The 15,511-nt window shown below is 41.0% G+C and overlaps 1 long non-coding RNA gene across 1 annotated transcript; it reads left to right on the forward strand.

Annotated features, from left to right (window-relative positions):
• Window positions 1-412: 412 nt before the first annotated feature.
• Window positions 413-11,432, forward strand: LOC146450187 (uncharacterized). Its single transcript, XR_014860368.1, has 3 exons — window positions 413-628; window positions 1,729-1,772; window positions 10,043-11,432. It is a non-coding gene; the product is annotated as an uncharacterized LOC146450187 (long non-coding RNA).
• Window positions 11,433-15,511: the final 4,079 nt, after the last annotated feature.

The following is a 15,511-nucleotide window of genomic DNA, read 5'->3' on the forward strand; positions in this document are numbered from 1 at the left end:
ACCTGGCTGCAGAAAGTAAGCGAACACCAAAGTGTTCGGGATGCAAAATCCCTCACAGTATCCACACGTTCGGAGAGCCGGGCCCTTATTGTACCGGAACGACGGGTTTGCCTTCAGTTGGCGCTGTTTCTATGGACCCAAATGATAAACCAGAGGCCAAGCTCTCAACCGAGAATCCATGTTCCGAAAGTGTCAAAAAAGTTACACAGAGCGAAGACGAAAAAGTTGCACAGAGCGTAGACGAGGATGACGAAGAAACGCAGCTGTTGGAAAAACTAAAAAATCTGGAGTTGGCCGAGGCTGCGTTGGAGAAGCAACGCCGGGTAAAGGCCCTTCAACAACGCGTGGCTGAGGCAGAACAACGTCTAGCGTCTTTGCAGACCGCTCCATCGCCAACTCCAGTCGCCGCCGCCAGCAGAAAGATTTTTTGGGACCACTTTTCGACCGCGCTTAGTAACCGTTCACAAAAATTGCGGGTGTGACCTGCTCCAGTTATGTTTTCTATTCAAAATGGCGGCTGTTTGCTTCGAATTCTTGAACACTGCTGTACTCGTCACCGCGTTTCATCAGATTCTTATTTTAATGGGGGAAAAACGAATAAGCGAGGTTCATACTGGTAGAGTGCAAGGTAAGCAAACCTTTCCCATTGCATTTGACGTTATCCTACTTCTAAAAAAAAAAACATGCTAAAAAGTGGTCCCAAAAGGTTGGTCCGTAACCACATTTTGGGACCACTTTGATGTCAAACTTTTAACGTCAAAAGAAACCCACTAAAATGTACTGTTTATGTCAATAAACTGTTAAACTGGAATGTTTTCCAAAAATTACACTTTTTTAATCTTCCAACTGTACATGAGGTAAACATGCTTTATACATCAGTCAATTAATTACAGCAGTGCCCATCCTCCCCACCCCCCCCCCCCCCCCGGGTATTAGTGATACATTTTCCACATTTTCTACCCTGGGTATTAGCCTACCCCAGAACATTTGACGGTCTTGTGATTTTTGCTTTATAGCATTCTCACTTTGTTTTGGTGATAAGTTCAGCAGCAAAGAAAATATATTTTTTGTGTTTACCTATGTCTATGGCGGGCAAAAATGAGATGGTATATTGATTTCACAGAATGAAAGGTCACTGGAACACTAATAAGAAATAAGGCTTAGTTTAGCCTTACTTAACTTTCATTTACAAATATGAAGGTAAGCCCTGGAACAAAGAAATCAACTAGTTTTTTAATGTACCCCATGGGTGAGCTGGAAAAGGGGGGTGGGGGAGGAGGAGGAGAAGATGGGCACCACTGAAAAATGATGGATGCAAATTATATACTAACTGGATTTGCAAGTACAGAAAACTGGGCACATTTTCCACAATAAAAACTACAGGAATCTTTGACATGAGCAAAAATGAGCTCACCTAGAAATCATCTCTAAGTCTACCTACTTTCTTCTGTTACCTCCTGAAGAAAAACCCTAAATATCAACCCTGAATCTCAGCTTAGTAAAGTCAACCATTTTCTTCATAACCATTACCAGTATATAATTTAATGCCAGCCTATTACTTTTGTTATTTTACCTAATTTTATTATTAATACTGTAATCAAATAACACAGCAACAACCTAAAAATGTGACTTTCATTCCTATTGTTTTTATTGTCAATACAATCAAGTGTCAGATATCAAATCAGATGCCTATCAGTGCCTGATTAAAGCCATCTGATTTTATTGCAGGTGACATGTTGCTTCCAATGAGAGTTGACAATAATTAATCCCTGGTAAGAATAGATAATGAACTAACGAGTGTGCCCAGCATTAGGAAGATTTAGTTTAACATTTTTTGCTAGATTACGCTGGCGCTTTTTGTTGGAGGCAGTCTTCCTTAACTTTAACTGATGTTTTTCATTACTTTCTCCTCCCTTTATCCCTTTACATCTTGGCTTTGGACCAGTTGCTTGTGCTGTTGATGCTTTTATCTTTGATTTTCTTCTTGATATCGAAGTTGGTTGTACCCTGATTCTGGCCCTGCCATTGTGGAGAATAGGTAGAACGAGTCCATTTTGATCTTTCCCAAAATTTACAAAAGCTGTTGCAAGTGCTGCTAGCGGGGCCTGTCCTCTTGATTTTGAAATGATGTTTCTGTAAACTTTCAAATATTTCATGTAGCATGCACGGAAATTGTTATCAGCCGTTTTTAGCTTCAGTTCAACATCATCACTTACTTGTCTGTGGAGTCTGAGTACGTCCTGTAATTCTATTTCTGTCTCAATCTCATTCTCTTTGTCAAAAGATTGGATCTTGCAAGTGTCATCTGGGGTTGGAGATAGAGAATCAACATCCAGGGGGACGGAATGGTCATCATTGACCATGTCAGTTTGAGCATGTTTGTTTTGATGTAGACGGACAAACTTTTGTAACTGCAGGTCATTATGGTCTCCTATTGCAAGTTTAGCTAGATTGAGCCTTTCCTCTGCTCTCTGTGGAATGAAGTTTATCCCTGCAATACCATATTTAAGTGCCACTGCAGCTTGATGAGCACAAGGGTTGCCATTGCTTCCCAAAGGGCAAGTGCAAATTCCACTTCTGCAGTCCACCTCATAGTTGACCTCTGAGTCACTTCTACTTGGAACAAAGAATTTGCATGAGTCAGAAGTGCTTTGTTTGACAGCACTCAGCTGGACTGTTGACCCAGTTAGACCAAAACATCTTGGAGCTAGATGAAGATTTTGAGTTTTGCTAAAGGCAAGGGCAAGCAGTTTTCGTTGGAAGTACATTTCAAGGTCTTCGGTAATAAACTTGAAGAGTTCAATTAAATTGTATGCCCTCATTCGGTGTAGAATTACACTCTTGAATATGTTAATCATTGATTCAGTGTAATTATCAGCGTTGTTTCCCCTAGTAATCAGATTCTTTCGATGACAGAGAGCCCACTCTTTCTGACGCTTTAATGACTTCTTGAGGTACTCCTGGTAGTTGGGATACTTTTTGGTAATGGTATCATTTAATGCATCATTTGTTGCAGAAAGAAATTCTTTTGTAGAACCTGAGAAAACAAGTTTCTGAAGATGTTCCATTAAATGTTGGCGGTCCTCTTTATTAATGCTGTTGTTGGAGTTAAAAAGCCAACGCCAGGCAGCTTGCAGAAAGTGGAAGGTACAGAGCAGTAATATAGATTCCTTCCAGACGTCTGACAGAGCTCCTCTTTGTCCAGAGTCATCATCAGTCATAAAAATCTGTGGTCCTGTTTTTGGGCCTCGACCACCAAAGGCATGCTGTGGCAGGAGATTTTGTAACTTTTCTAGACACTGTTTCGTGATCTGTTGGGATTGCCCAGATGTAATCCACACCCCTAATGGTAAAGCACCAGCAGGGTGATGGGTGCACATAAAATAGACGGGGTTGTTAAACCTGTCAAGGCTTCCTGAAGCATCAAGGAAAGCCATTTCTCCAGCTTGTTTTAGTTGATGTACTCTGCTCATAAGGGGTGTGCATATGGCAATAATCAAAGGCTGTTCACACTCGCCAGATTGTTGATAAGTCTGCAAGAAACATTCTCCTCCTTTGCTAGCATTCGTTCTATTATAATCATCAATAATGGTTGCAAGAGTGCAAAACATGCTGTGCCCATTTGGGGGCCCTTTTTTGTCCAGTTGCCATTTTGCATACATGTTTTTCACGTCAGTGAGAGAAGGACAGTACTTTCGATCTGCTAGCAGCATTATTGACATAGGGTCTTGCATAAGTTGTGTTTCATGGTGGTGGAATGCCTCTGAAGCAGACATACCTCTCTCAAAATAATTTTCAAATGCAGCTTTTGTTGATGAAAGAATAGGGCAGAAACTCTGCAGGTGGAAGCTGTTCACACTGTGGTTTTGATTCCACCACAACTCAACTTCACACATTTCATCGTGTGCTCTTTTAGTAAATATTTTAACGGACATCCTGCTTTCACAATCGGTTTTCTTATCCCTGTTTTTTGACAAGAGATCAAGTTGCTCAGATTCATTGTTCATTGGATGAGATTGCCTTTGTAGCTGTTTTTTCTGTTGTGCTTTCCTCTTGGCAGCATCTTGTTTTGTTGTTAATTTTTTGCGTTTGCACTGACATATATACCATCTTGCAAATGAAACTCGTTTTCCAGTTCTTGTGCGTCCACCACTTTCTGTGTTATATTTTATGTTTGATGATGTGGCAAGTTTGGTCATCCAGTTGTCAACCTCTTCCTTGCACGTTACATCTTTTATACAAAACCGCACTCGAAAGCTGTCTTGCATCGTTACTGGCAGATCTTCAAATTCCATGCATTTATAGTTATAGTCTTGTGGTAAAATGGCAGCAACAGGGGCAGGTAGAACTGCTTGGTCAAGTCTTCTCCTTTTAGGTGGGATAGCATCAGAATAAGAATGATCTTCATATATGCTAGTTTGGGAGGTTGCAAGAGTTGGTGGATTCACAATGATGGATTGTAGGTTTGGCTTTTTCAAGCCTGTAGCTGTAGTTGAGGCTGGGTTTTGGGAAGTAACAACTGGGGTTTTGTTAGGCACAGAGGTCTGATGGGCCTGTGTGGCTTGCTTGGTTGTGGTATTTGTACCTGTTGGGGTTTTGCCAGAGACAGTGGTTTGTTGGGCTGGTGTTGCTTGCTTGGTTGTGGTATGTGTACCAGTTGGGGTTTTCCCAGAGACAGTTGTTTGTTGGACTGGTGTGGCTTGCTTGCTTGTGGTATGTTTACCTGTTGGGGTTTTCCCAGACACAGAGGTTTGTTGGACTGGTGTGGCTTGCTTGCTTGTGGTATGTGTACCAGTTGGTGTTTTGCTAGACACAGAGGTTTGTTGGACTGGTGTGGCTTGCTTGCTTGTGGTATGTGTACCAGTTGGTGTTTTGCTAGACACAGAGGTTTGTTGGACTGGTGTTGCTTGCTTGCTTGTGGTATGTGTACCTATTGGGGTTTTGCTAGACACAGAGGTTTGTTGGACTGGTGTGGCTTGCTTGCTTGTGGTATGTGTACCAGTTGGCGTTTTGCTAGACACAGAGGTTTGTTGGACTGGTGTTGCTTGCTTGCTTGTGGTATGTGTACCAATTGGGGTTTTGCTAGACACAGAGGTTTGTTGGACTGGTGTTGCTTGCTTGCTTGTGGTATGTGTACCTGTTGGGGTTTTGCTAGACACAGAGGACTGTTGGGCCTGTGTGGCTTGCTTGGCTGTGTTATATGTATCAGTTGGCCTTTTGCCAGAGTCAGAGGTTTGTTGGGCTGGTGTGGCTTGCTTGTTTGAGCTACCAGTCGGCTTTTTGTAAGGGGTTGGTTTGGGTGTTTTTGATCTTCTTGCTGTGTGCAATGTTGGTTTTGTCACGTTGGTTCCTAGGATGTCTTTTTGGGTTGCAGTTGGAGCTTTTATGTCCAGTGACAAGGAATTCCTCTTTATGTCAAGGATGAGTGAGTAGCGGAAGGTGGCCATTTGATCTTGGGTAAAATCAAGAGGCAGTCCCAGGGAAATGTGTTGTGCCCATTTTGCCACAAACACCCCACAGTCATCACTGTTGATCTGCTGTGAGATTTCGGAGGAAGGAATTGCGAAGTATCTCCAGTTGTGCAAGTTCCAAGTCTGCCCTTTAAGGGAGGCAGAACATGTAAGGAAATTGTTGAGTCTTGTAAATGCCATTTTTGCACCAGCCCCATCTTGTAGGGAGTCAATGTAAACTGACATCTTCTCTTTAAGGTTGACAAGAACCAGGCACCAGTGCCTACCATGGTTGAATGGAGCAAGAATCACCTCTGAATCCAGGACATTTGGATAGTGCTGGTGAAAGTTGTATCTTTGAAAAGTTTCTGTTGAGGGTGTTGCCATTCTTGAAAAGATGTCAGAATTCAAAGTGCTCACTTTATTTCCTGCTGCCATGGCCTTTTCCTCAATAAGCAAAAAGATCTTGTTAAGGAGGAAGTTGTTCAGCCAGGAGCCATTTCTCTCCTGTCCTGGCAAAAGCCTGCGAAGGTCTCCAGCTTCCCAGCCCTTTGTTCTGGCGTGGTGTTGGATGGCATGACCCATGGTGACAATAAGTTCTGCTTGCTCCTTCTCTGAGTCACATATCGGCATATACTGAAGGCCTGGGCAGTGTTTTGCTGTTTTACGCACTGCTGGAGCTCTCACATCACACCATGGCTCCATGACATAAAAGGAAGGAGGAGTGGCCTGTTGGATTTGGATTGCTTCCTTGGAAACCTCACTCTCCAATCTTAAAGGATGTTTTTCAGTTTTGGTTTGTGGAGTAAAAGACCCTTTTCCTTCTGATGTTTTCACTTCTTGGTCATTAGCATTACCTCTCTCATAGAATAGCAGATATGCTTGTTGATTTGTGGCCTCAAATGCTGTGCACTCTTTGATGTGTGCATCATCAGCACAATACCACAAGCCATTCCGCTTCATGTAGCACACATAGTGACCAGAGGAAAGCTTACCACCAATGTGCACCACTACAGCAACGAGGTTGTAGGACACTCTCAATTTTTCTGTTGACTCAGATTGATTAGAGGTGTGTATCTCACAAAGGTTAAGCATTTCATCATATTCTACCATGTGCTGGACCTTGTCACCATTGGATCTGAACCGCATCAGCTGTAGACAGATTGTTGCTGGTAGTTTTCCAAAGACTAACCGTTTCCAAGCCTCTGTTCGGCTGTTGCAGCTAATGAAGAAAATGAAAATGTGATATGTACAAAATGAAAAGTCTGTCATACATTTCTGATTTCAGGGAAAGTGCCGGTAGATATTAACAATTTCTTTAACTAGGGGGTATTAAGTAAATATGCATGTGTTAAACTTGCATGTAATGTTGGTGTCACTGATCTGGAAGGCTTGAAAACAAAATTTACCCACCCCAGTACTAGCACTGCCTCAAACACACATCAATTGCGTTTAAGTTGTTGCAGTTTAAGTACATGTATATAGATTTGTGCGATAAAGTAAATTTATTGCAGTGACATAGTTGACATTATTATCTAAAATTTAAAATTTTTAAATTTAAAAATTTAAATTTAAAAAATTTTAAATTTTAATACTTATATAGCGCCCTTTAACATCTAAATGATCAAAGGCGCTTTACAATCCAAGAAAGCTAATATTCACAAATCAAATAATTACAAATCAAATCAAATCAAATGTTGGTTTTTGAGGAGAGGGGAAAACCGGAGTACCCGGAGAAAAACCTCTCGGAGCAGAGTAGAGAACCAGCAAACTCAGCCCACTTATGACGCCAAGTCCGGGAATCGAACCCGGGCCACAAACCCGGGCCTAAAGAGTAATAAGTGTCTTTTAAGACAAGGCACAGTGTAGGACATACCTGTCGCACATGTATAGTGTCTCTAGGGGTACTGGTTTGCTGTGATCTTCAATAAGTTGCTGCAAGCTACAGCCCTAATGGGAAAACAATACATAGACTCCTTCCTTTAAACTGTTAATTTTGTCATTTAATGCAGTGTTGTACTTGCAATCAGTGGGGGTAATAGCAGTACATCTACGTGTGTTGTAACATTTTATTGCGTTCGACGAAGGAGAACGCAAGCCTAATTTCGTTTTTGCGTCCTGTGTCTTTTGAGTTGGTGTGCCTGTGTACGGCTATGCAGAACTTTTCGAGATTGCTGTAAGGACACCCAAATAGCCCCCCCGCTTGAGTTTTGCAGGGGCATGTGTCGGCCGGGAAACTGGTGCGAACTTATGACGACTCTGACCTCGTTTTCGCGCTAGAGCCATCTTTTTAGTCTCGTTTTCGTATAAGAGTCGCCCCCTCATTTTCGCGCTAGAGCCATCTTTTAATGTTGCTAGCGGGTCGAGTTTCACGTCTTGCGTGCTTGCTGGTGTGCTTGCTTGGGGGTTTGCCCTTTTCTTGGCGTTTGGTGTGCTTGCTTGTCGAATTCTGGACTGTGCTTCCTGGCTGTGTGGACTGTTATCAGATAAGTTGTGTTGTTTACGCTTGAAGTTAGAGTTACTGGCATTTGGAATCTTGCGAAATTATTGCGACAGCTTATCGATGTTCAGTTCCTTCGTTTCAGCGGGAGTGGAGTTTCACGTTCTTGCATCGCTTTTGGTGTGCTGGCTGGACGGCTGTGCTTCGTTAGGGAAGTTGCGTTGTTTAAGTTAGAAAAAAATACTTTCGGGTTAAATTTAGATTTATCAACGCCTTCACGAAGTGTGTACGCCTGCGAAGACACATGGATAAGTTCAGCGTAGTGTTGTTTACCCGTTTCACTACAAGAAACCAACGCTGCCTTGCGCTGACTAAATCAAGAGACAAGTTGCGTAGTTTCAGCAGAATACTGATTACATTTACTTTCGGAGATGTGTAGCTCGGCAAATAATTTACTTACCGAGTTATGTAGATCGGCAAATGGCCATGATTTGTGGTCACCAAAGCAAAAAGTTGCCGAGTTGTGTAGCTCGCAAATGGCCATGATTTGTTTCGAGAAAAGCAACATTCCTAGTGCGAGTGAAACGAATTGGTGAAGTTGCAATGGCAAACACTTTATCGAGTCATTCGATTATAAGGGATTGCAAGCACTCGGTGGTACCCAGTTTTTGTTATTGCAAGGCAACGTTGGTTTCTTGTAGTGAAACGGCCACAGTTCGGTTCCGTTTTACGGGGACCAACTCTGCGAGACAGCCGCCAACTTTGTTTGCGTTTTTAATTTTGTTGGAGCGATGGATGTGCGCACGTGTATGCTCGAGCTGGAAAGAGTTCGCTCTTCAAGCGGTTTCTCGCTTCTTTGCCAATTACAAGCGAAAGTATTGTGCGTTTTTTAATCAAGGAAATGCTGTTTTCGAAGGTTTGATTCAAAAGATTAAACCATAATTATGTGCAGCGTACTGGTTTAGCGAGGTTAAAAGGGATCGCGCGTGTTTCAATTCTCGGCTTGTGAATTAACAGCGGCCAAAAAGTCGCAATATTTTAGTTTCGCTTCATTCACTATTAAAACTGGGTTTAGTGAACAAGTTATCCAGTCATCTATCAGTGGAAGATACGGTTACAATCTGAATCAGTTGATAGAAAATGGAGAAAACGTGACATTGCCTTTTGAGATGATCTCAATATTTATGCAAATTTGTAACGCTACGCCGGAGATGTCTCGTGGCGGCTTTCAATGTCTGCTCAAAGGCAATGGCATATGAGCGGCCACGTTGAAGTTTCCCCGGTTCCTTGCCGAATTCTACCGTAAATGTTGTACGCTTTAAAATAAGGAAATGCTTTTTTCGAAGTTTTCATTCAAAAGATTCAAGTACAATCAAGTATAATCTCGCGTTGCGTACTGCTTACGCAGCAAATATATTTTTATATACTTTAGTATATTTTAGCTATTTATTTATTGAGTTGTTTATTTATTTATTTATTTTATAATTATCAATCTTTTGGCTTGTATTCCTCCATTAACGTGAAACTCAACTCCCGCAACAAACAAAGGAAATGAACATATCGTTATGCTTTCGCAAGATTCCAAATGCCAATAACTCTAACTTCAAAAGTAAACAATGTATCTTCCCTGATAACAGTCCACACAGCAAGGAAGCACACTCCAGAATTCGACAAGCAAGCACACCAAACGTGAAGAGAAGGTCAAACCCGACAAGCAAGCGCACCAAATATCCATTATATTATAAACACTGGGTTATACAATGATAACATTTTTTTGCAATTTAAATAAACATGTGAAAAATATCCGGCAGTTAATGTAACTTTCTTTTCCCAAATGGTCGAACGCATCTCACTAATCTCTGATTACTACTAGTTTTATCACATAATTAGTCATTTTCATGGCATTTTCTATGAAGTGTCATCGACTGTCAGTCAAAAAATTGTTTAAGTGGTATAAAAGTCTTCTTTATGCTTTCATCGGAGGGGAGGGGTACAATGAAATTAGCTAATGCAAAAGCAAAAGTTCAGAATTAAGTATTTGCTAATGATCTTTCTGATCATGTGTCGGCTATTTAATTGGTAAATTACTACTTTTAAGCCAGAATTTGGTACTGATGTCTAATAACTAACTTTTATTACACTTATTGCACAGGTTATACCTTGACAAGATGAAGAGGAAGCAGTGTTTCCATGGTAGAGTTGCAACTCACATTGTTGCAAGTTAAGCACAGCACTTCACTTCTCAGGTTGAAGAAAAATGTTTTGAGAAATGAGAGATCAAAGTGTTGGGAGATCAAACCATTGCTTTGGCATTCACTGGTACTGTGAACCAGCATTCGGCAGAATTCCTGAAAAAACTCAGAAGCACACTGCTGTTCCCCTTTTTGAAACCGGCTGTTAATGCTGGGAAGCATGCCCATAAGAGAGATGGGATGAACTAATCCTGGAGCAGTCTTGTAGGTACTGATGAAGGATTTGGTACTGCACAAAATGCAAGGCTCTCCTGTGGAACATTGATTAGCTTATAAGCTAGTGTACTGTAAATACTGTACATGGATATTAATATTATTTTATGTCTTTTACTTGGTGATAAGAAAATGATTTTGAAGAAGGTGGAAAACAATGAGCCCCATTATTAAGGATAGTACAGTACCTCTTCCAGACCAGTCTATTTTCATCGGTCCCCTAGTACTTTAGCTCCCATTGTTTTCTGCGGGGGATCCATTGTTCCCAACCAGGGATAGCTACTTTCTTTCTCATTATTAACAAGTACATTCTCCTAACTGTTGTCATTCTCCTTTGGTGATTGTTGGCGATTGGAGAATTTGTTTCAACATCAAGGTCATTTATGCTGTCTTTGGTAATCATCATCCGGTCTCCTGTACATGTATATTTGATCAAGTGGTGATTTGAAAGCCACTCTGAAACCACTGCATTCATATTTGAGTTACAAGGGTTGATTATTCTAACAATAACTGAGTAAAGAACAGTTCATTCTGATGAAAGTACCTTCAAGTGCAGTGACACGTTTACCAGACCCTGTATGCATTTTTTGTTGTTAGACTTTTACTCGGTTGCCTTACTTGGTTTACAGGGGGAGAATAGCAGGCTAGGGGGTGGACAGATGTCTTACAGAATGGGCTCATTTCAGTGGGGACAAAACACCAAACTTTCTCAGTAGAGCAAATATTAAATTGTGTTTTAATGCATTTCTCTAAATGTCATGTTATTTGTACCTAAGATACATTCCTTGCAAATCATGGTGCTTAATATGTAACCTAGCTAATAGCTAATACAGCCTGTATTTTGAAAAAGTCAGACTATGATTAATACAGCACTGTATCTTGTCCTACGCAGATTACCCCACCTTTCACACATTCCGTTGAAGGACATCCGTGAACTTTATTGAATTTTGATCTTACCATTGCATTTCAGTCTATAATCTTATTATCAAGAGAGATGTGTAAGGACTGTGAACTTATTTTCTTGTGGGCTTCTGAGCTTTTCCACAACTTGGTAAATAAAAATAACATAAAAATGGATGTTGGTGTCATTGCATTTGCTTGTCTTTCTACCCAAGGGAAATCACGTTTTGGAATACAATTTAATTTTTTACTCTATTATGTAAATACTTGGGTCAGTGTAGCTAATTTTGTACATCACTGGACCTTCTACCTAGATCTAGAGGAGATTTTGAATTCTAGATGTCAGTCAGGTTTCATATTTCAAACCTAGAGACACAAGAGACAAAAATGCAGGGGTACCCATTATTATGGTTCATCTCACCTGTTCTTTTAGCAAAACATTTCTCTCTGTTGCGCTGAATGCTGTCAAGACCCTTTGAAAACCTTTGAACTGAAAGCATGGCTTGCAAAATACTATTTGCAAAGCAAGTATTGTTTAAATTTTGAATGCCTTTTGGTGTTAGACACATCTTGAATTGAATGCAACAGCAATTACAACTGAGGAAGGTAAAATCCAAAGAATTGAGCGCGAAATTCCCGCCAAATATTACGTTAAAGTACGTCATAAGCCATGTATCAGATTTCAAAAGTGGTCCCAAATAATTGCTCGTGTGGTTGTAAGCATACTTTGGGACCACTTTTTGTTCACCACATCTTCACGTTTGGGGTTCTAGAATTACGTTGATTACTCAGGGACGCTTAATTTCCCTGCGTTTTACCAGTGTGAGCTCCCTTGTTCATTTTTTTCCTTAAAAATATATGGATCAAGATAAAACAGAGCTCTAAAGAGAGAGTACTCGAAGCCGCCGCCATTTTGAATAGAAAACATAACTAGAGCCCAGGTCACTCCCGTCATTTTTGTGAACGGTTACCAAGCGCGGTCGAAAAGTGGTCCCAAAAAATCTTTCTGCCCGCCGCCATGATGAACAGTGCAGCGAACACGAAGACAAAAGCTCCGCCGGAAACTCCGCTGGACGGGCTCCTCGCAGGCGTCCAAACGAACATGGCGGCTCAGAACAATGCTACAGAAAAACCCACTGTTGAACACGGTTCGCCGGATGGTCCTCTTTCTTCGCCTGACGCATGGCAGGAGTCGCTGATGTATCTAAAGCCAGCGCAGCTTGCAAAGGGTGAGCGTATTTTACGCATAGTTGACTTTATCGACAAGATAGTCCCGAACATTGATGAGCGAACAATTTCCGAAGTAGGACTGACTAAGTTAATGGTATCCTACGGGCCCAAAAAGCCTAAGTTGGACTCTGTGTCCTTCGCTCAGTGGGTCATTGGCAACACCAGAATTTTCTTTACCTTATTGCAATTAGGTAAGCTGCCATCCCCTACGGATGTGCAGCACTACTTAGCGTACACAGTAAAAATCATGGAGCTGAGTAGTAAGTTTACTTGGGCCTCTGTGCTCAAGTATGATGACGAGTTTCCGGCGTCATCTACAGGCCATATATAATTATCCCTGGAGCTACGACTCTCCACATCTCCACACTGTCCTGCTAGTTCCTATCTCAGCTCCATCTCGGAAATTGCCTTCTAGGTTGGGTCCTACCACCCCCTCCCTCGGGTCACTACTTGCTAATTCTACACAAGGTGGAAGAGATGGGAAGCCTGCTACATCAAAACTTTACTTTAACAACAATCATATTGGTGCAAATATTGAAGAAATGCAACCCATCATGACAGATTAGTGTAAATACCCCAGAAATCTGTGCAGGGGAAAATTTTTGCTTATAACCACTTTGGTTTTGGCTTTTGTGTGAGAAATGCAGCTGTTGTGATATCTGTTGTCCGAAATGACTGTCATTGCTCTTAATTATGTGTTGAGCTGTGTCCAGCTGTTTTAGCCCTTGGAGATATTCACATCACTGATAGGAACTTTAGGAACTTGCTTCTCCCTAGAAATCAGGTGGAAGAAATTAAGGCAGAGTTAACAAGAAATAAAGGAGAAACTGAGGCCAGTGATAACTATTTGTATCAGAGAATGTGCTAAGGATTAACAATGGAAGTAGTAAATGAAGTGTGTTTAGTACTTCAAGGACTCCATACTAATGATAAAATAATGGAGAAATTCCCCTATCTTGAAGAAAAGAACAATGGCAAAAAGATTCTAAAAACTATAAGTGATGTCAAATCCAAAGAGGCATGTCCTCCTTTTAAAACTACTTCTTTTCTAAAGCCTATCACAAGCATAGACCTGCAAAACATTAGGTGGTGCAGACATGTAAACCAATGTCCCCATTTTTATTTTAGAGGAAGGCTAGTTTTATATTTTGGATCCAAATTTTTTTTAACTCAGTAGGTGGGAGAGAGGGGATAAAATTAAACTAACTACACTTACATAAAGAGCCCTAATCGGTTCAGACAAGGTGTTCTCTGTTGTAGTACGGGTTTCATTACTATTATTTTGGCGGTCATAAGTCGGACATTTTTCATTTCTCTTAGCTGAGGGGTGGGAGGGATATTGATCTCACCAGCAGATGAATAATAATATTGTGTGGACACTCTATCAATTTCTCCAAAGTCCTATGAGAGATGTTGTATGGATCTTGAAGGAATAAGCACACTGGTCTGAAAGGACTAATATTATATTATTAAGTCTCTTACTCAAAGTCCAGTTCAATTTATAGAAGGAAAATAGTCTTTTAGCAGAAGACAAAAACTGAAAATATGCTAGCAAATGCGGCGCGCGTGTTCAGGAACTCAAGGTAAAGTATTTTGGGGAAATTAATTTGCGTTTACTAAATAAATAATCATTTTAAAAAAAATCATTTTTTGTCAAGAAATACCAAAAAAAATATATATATATATGACCTACCTCCATTTTATCCCCAAAAGTAAGCAAGCTTATATCCATCGTGTTGGAAACTTGTGAAATTTGGCAAGGCCGTTTGAACGTTACTGCAAACTCTTTTCGGCTAAAGTCGCTGTTGTCTTCCGAAAAAACAATTTCTCACTGTTCTCTCCCCACACAAAGGGCATGTATGTATTAAAACGTCGAATGACAATCTTAATCGGAGCGAAAACTTTTCCGTGTTTTTGTTTCTTCCCCGAACTGAGCGAAAACCGTACACAGAAGGAAAGAGCCAATCACAGAGCAGATTAGAATGAGGCATTCTTAATTCTGGTAACCAACCAGAAATGGCGTTGTATCGAACTTTACCAGATCTCACATTTCGACATTCCCGAACCGACGACTGAGATCGGCTAGTCTTACCAGTGGGGTAAAATTTGCTTATGTGTCGTGTTGCCTGGGGCGGCGTTGGAAATTAATTAAATTGCCTGTGTGGTTTTGCCTGAAGTGGTAGAAGTATTCCTGTGGGGTAAATTTGCCTGTGTGGTGTTGCCTGAGGCGGCGTTGGAAATTGCGTGAATTGCCTGTGTGGTTTTTGCCTGAAGTGGCGGCAGTATTTTCCTGTGTGTTTTTTTATTTGCCTGTGGCGGCGTCGGGAATTGTGAGATTTTTTGGGCTGTGTGGTTTTGCCTGAAGCGGCTGAAGTATTTTGACGTGTTCACTAGCCTTGCCTGTGTGGTGGCGTGGCAATTGTTTTTTAAATAAGCAAAGGTTGATATTGACTATGATTGCGAATATTTTTGCATGTGGTTTTGTCGTAGTGGCGAGATTTTTTCCACGTGTTAAACTTACCTGCGATGTGTATTGCTGCCTGGCGCGTTATTGAGAAAAATTAAAAAGTAATTTTTTATACCTTTGATTGAGAATTGTTCTGACAAGTCTTTGCGTCGAGACTCCTTTTTTCTTGTGTTATACTGTGATTTACCGAAACGCGGTGTCTTGGATTGTTTTGAATTTGTTTGTTGAAATGCCGAAAGCCGAGAGAGGTGTTTATGAATTTGCTTGTAAGGTTCTGGTTCGGTGATATTTGTTTAGTGCTAATTGCCTCTTGTACTCAGCTCCCAGTGGGGTTTGCCTCAGGTGGCCGTAACTATAGGTCTTATCACGGTTTTGGACGCCATATTGACGAGTAGGCAAACAGTCTTGAAAAAACAGTGTTTGTATGGAAGTGCGATGTCAACTAATTCTCATAAAACATCACTTCTGAAAAATTCATAAATTGGAAACGTTTGGCACTTGGAAAAGGAGTTTAAGAAAAAAAATGGAGGGATGTAGCTGTGCCAGAAAGCGTCCAGTC

The sequence above is a fragment of the Pavona decussata genome, unplaced genomic scaffold (assembly GCF_977016875.1).
Source record: "Pavona decussata unplaced genomic scaffold, jaPavDecu1.1 SCAFFOLD_482, whole genome shotgun sequence".
Lineage (NCBI taxonomy): Eukaryota > Metazoa > Cnidaria > Anthozoa > Scleractinia > Agariciidae > Pavona > Pavona decussata.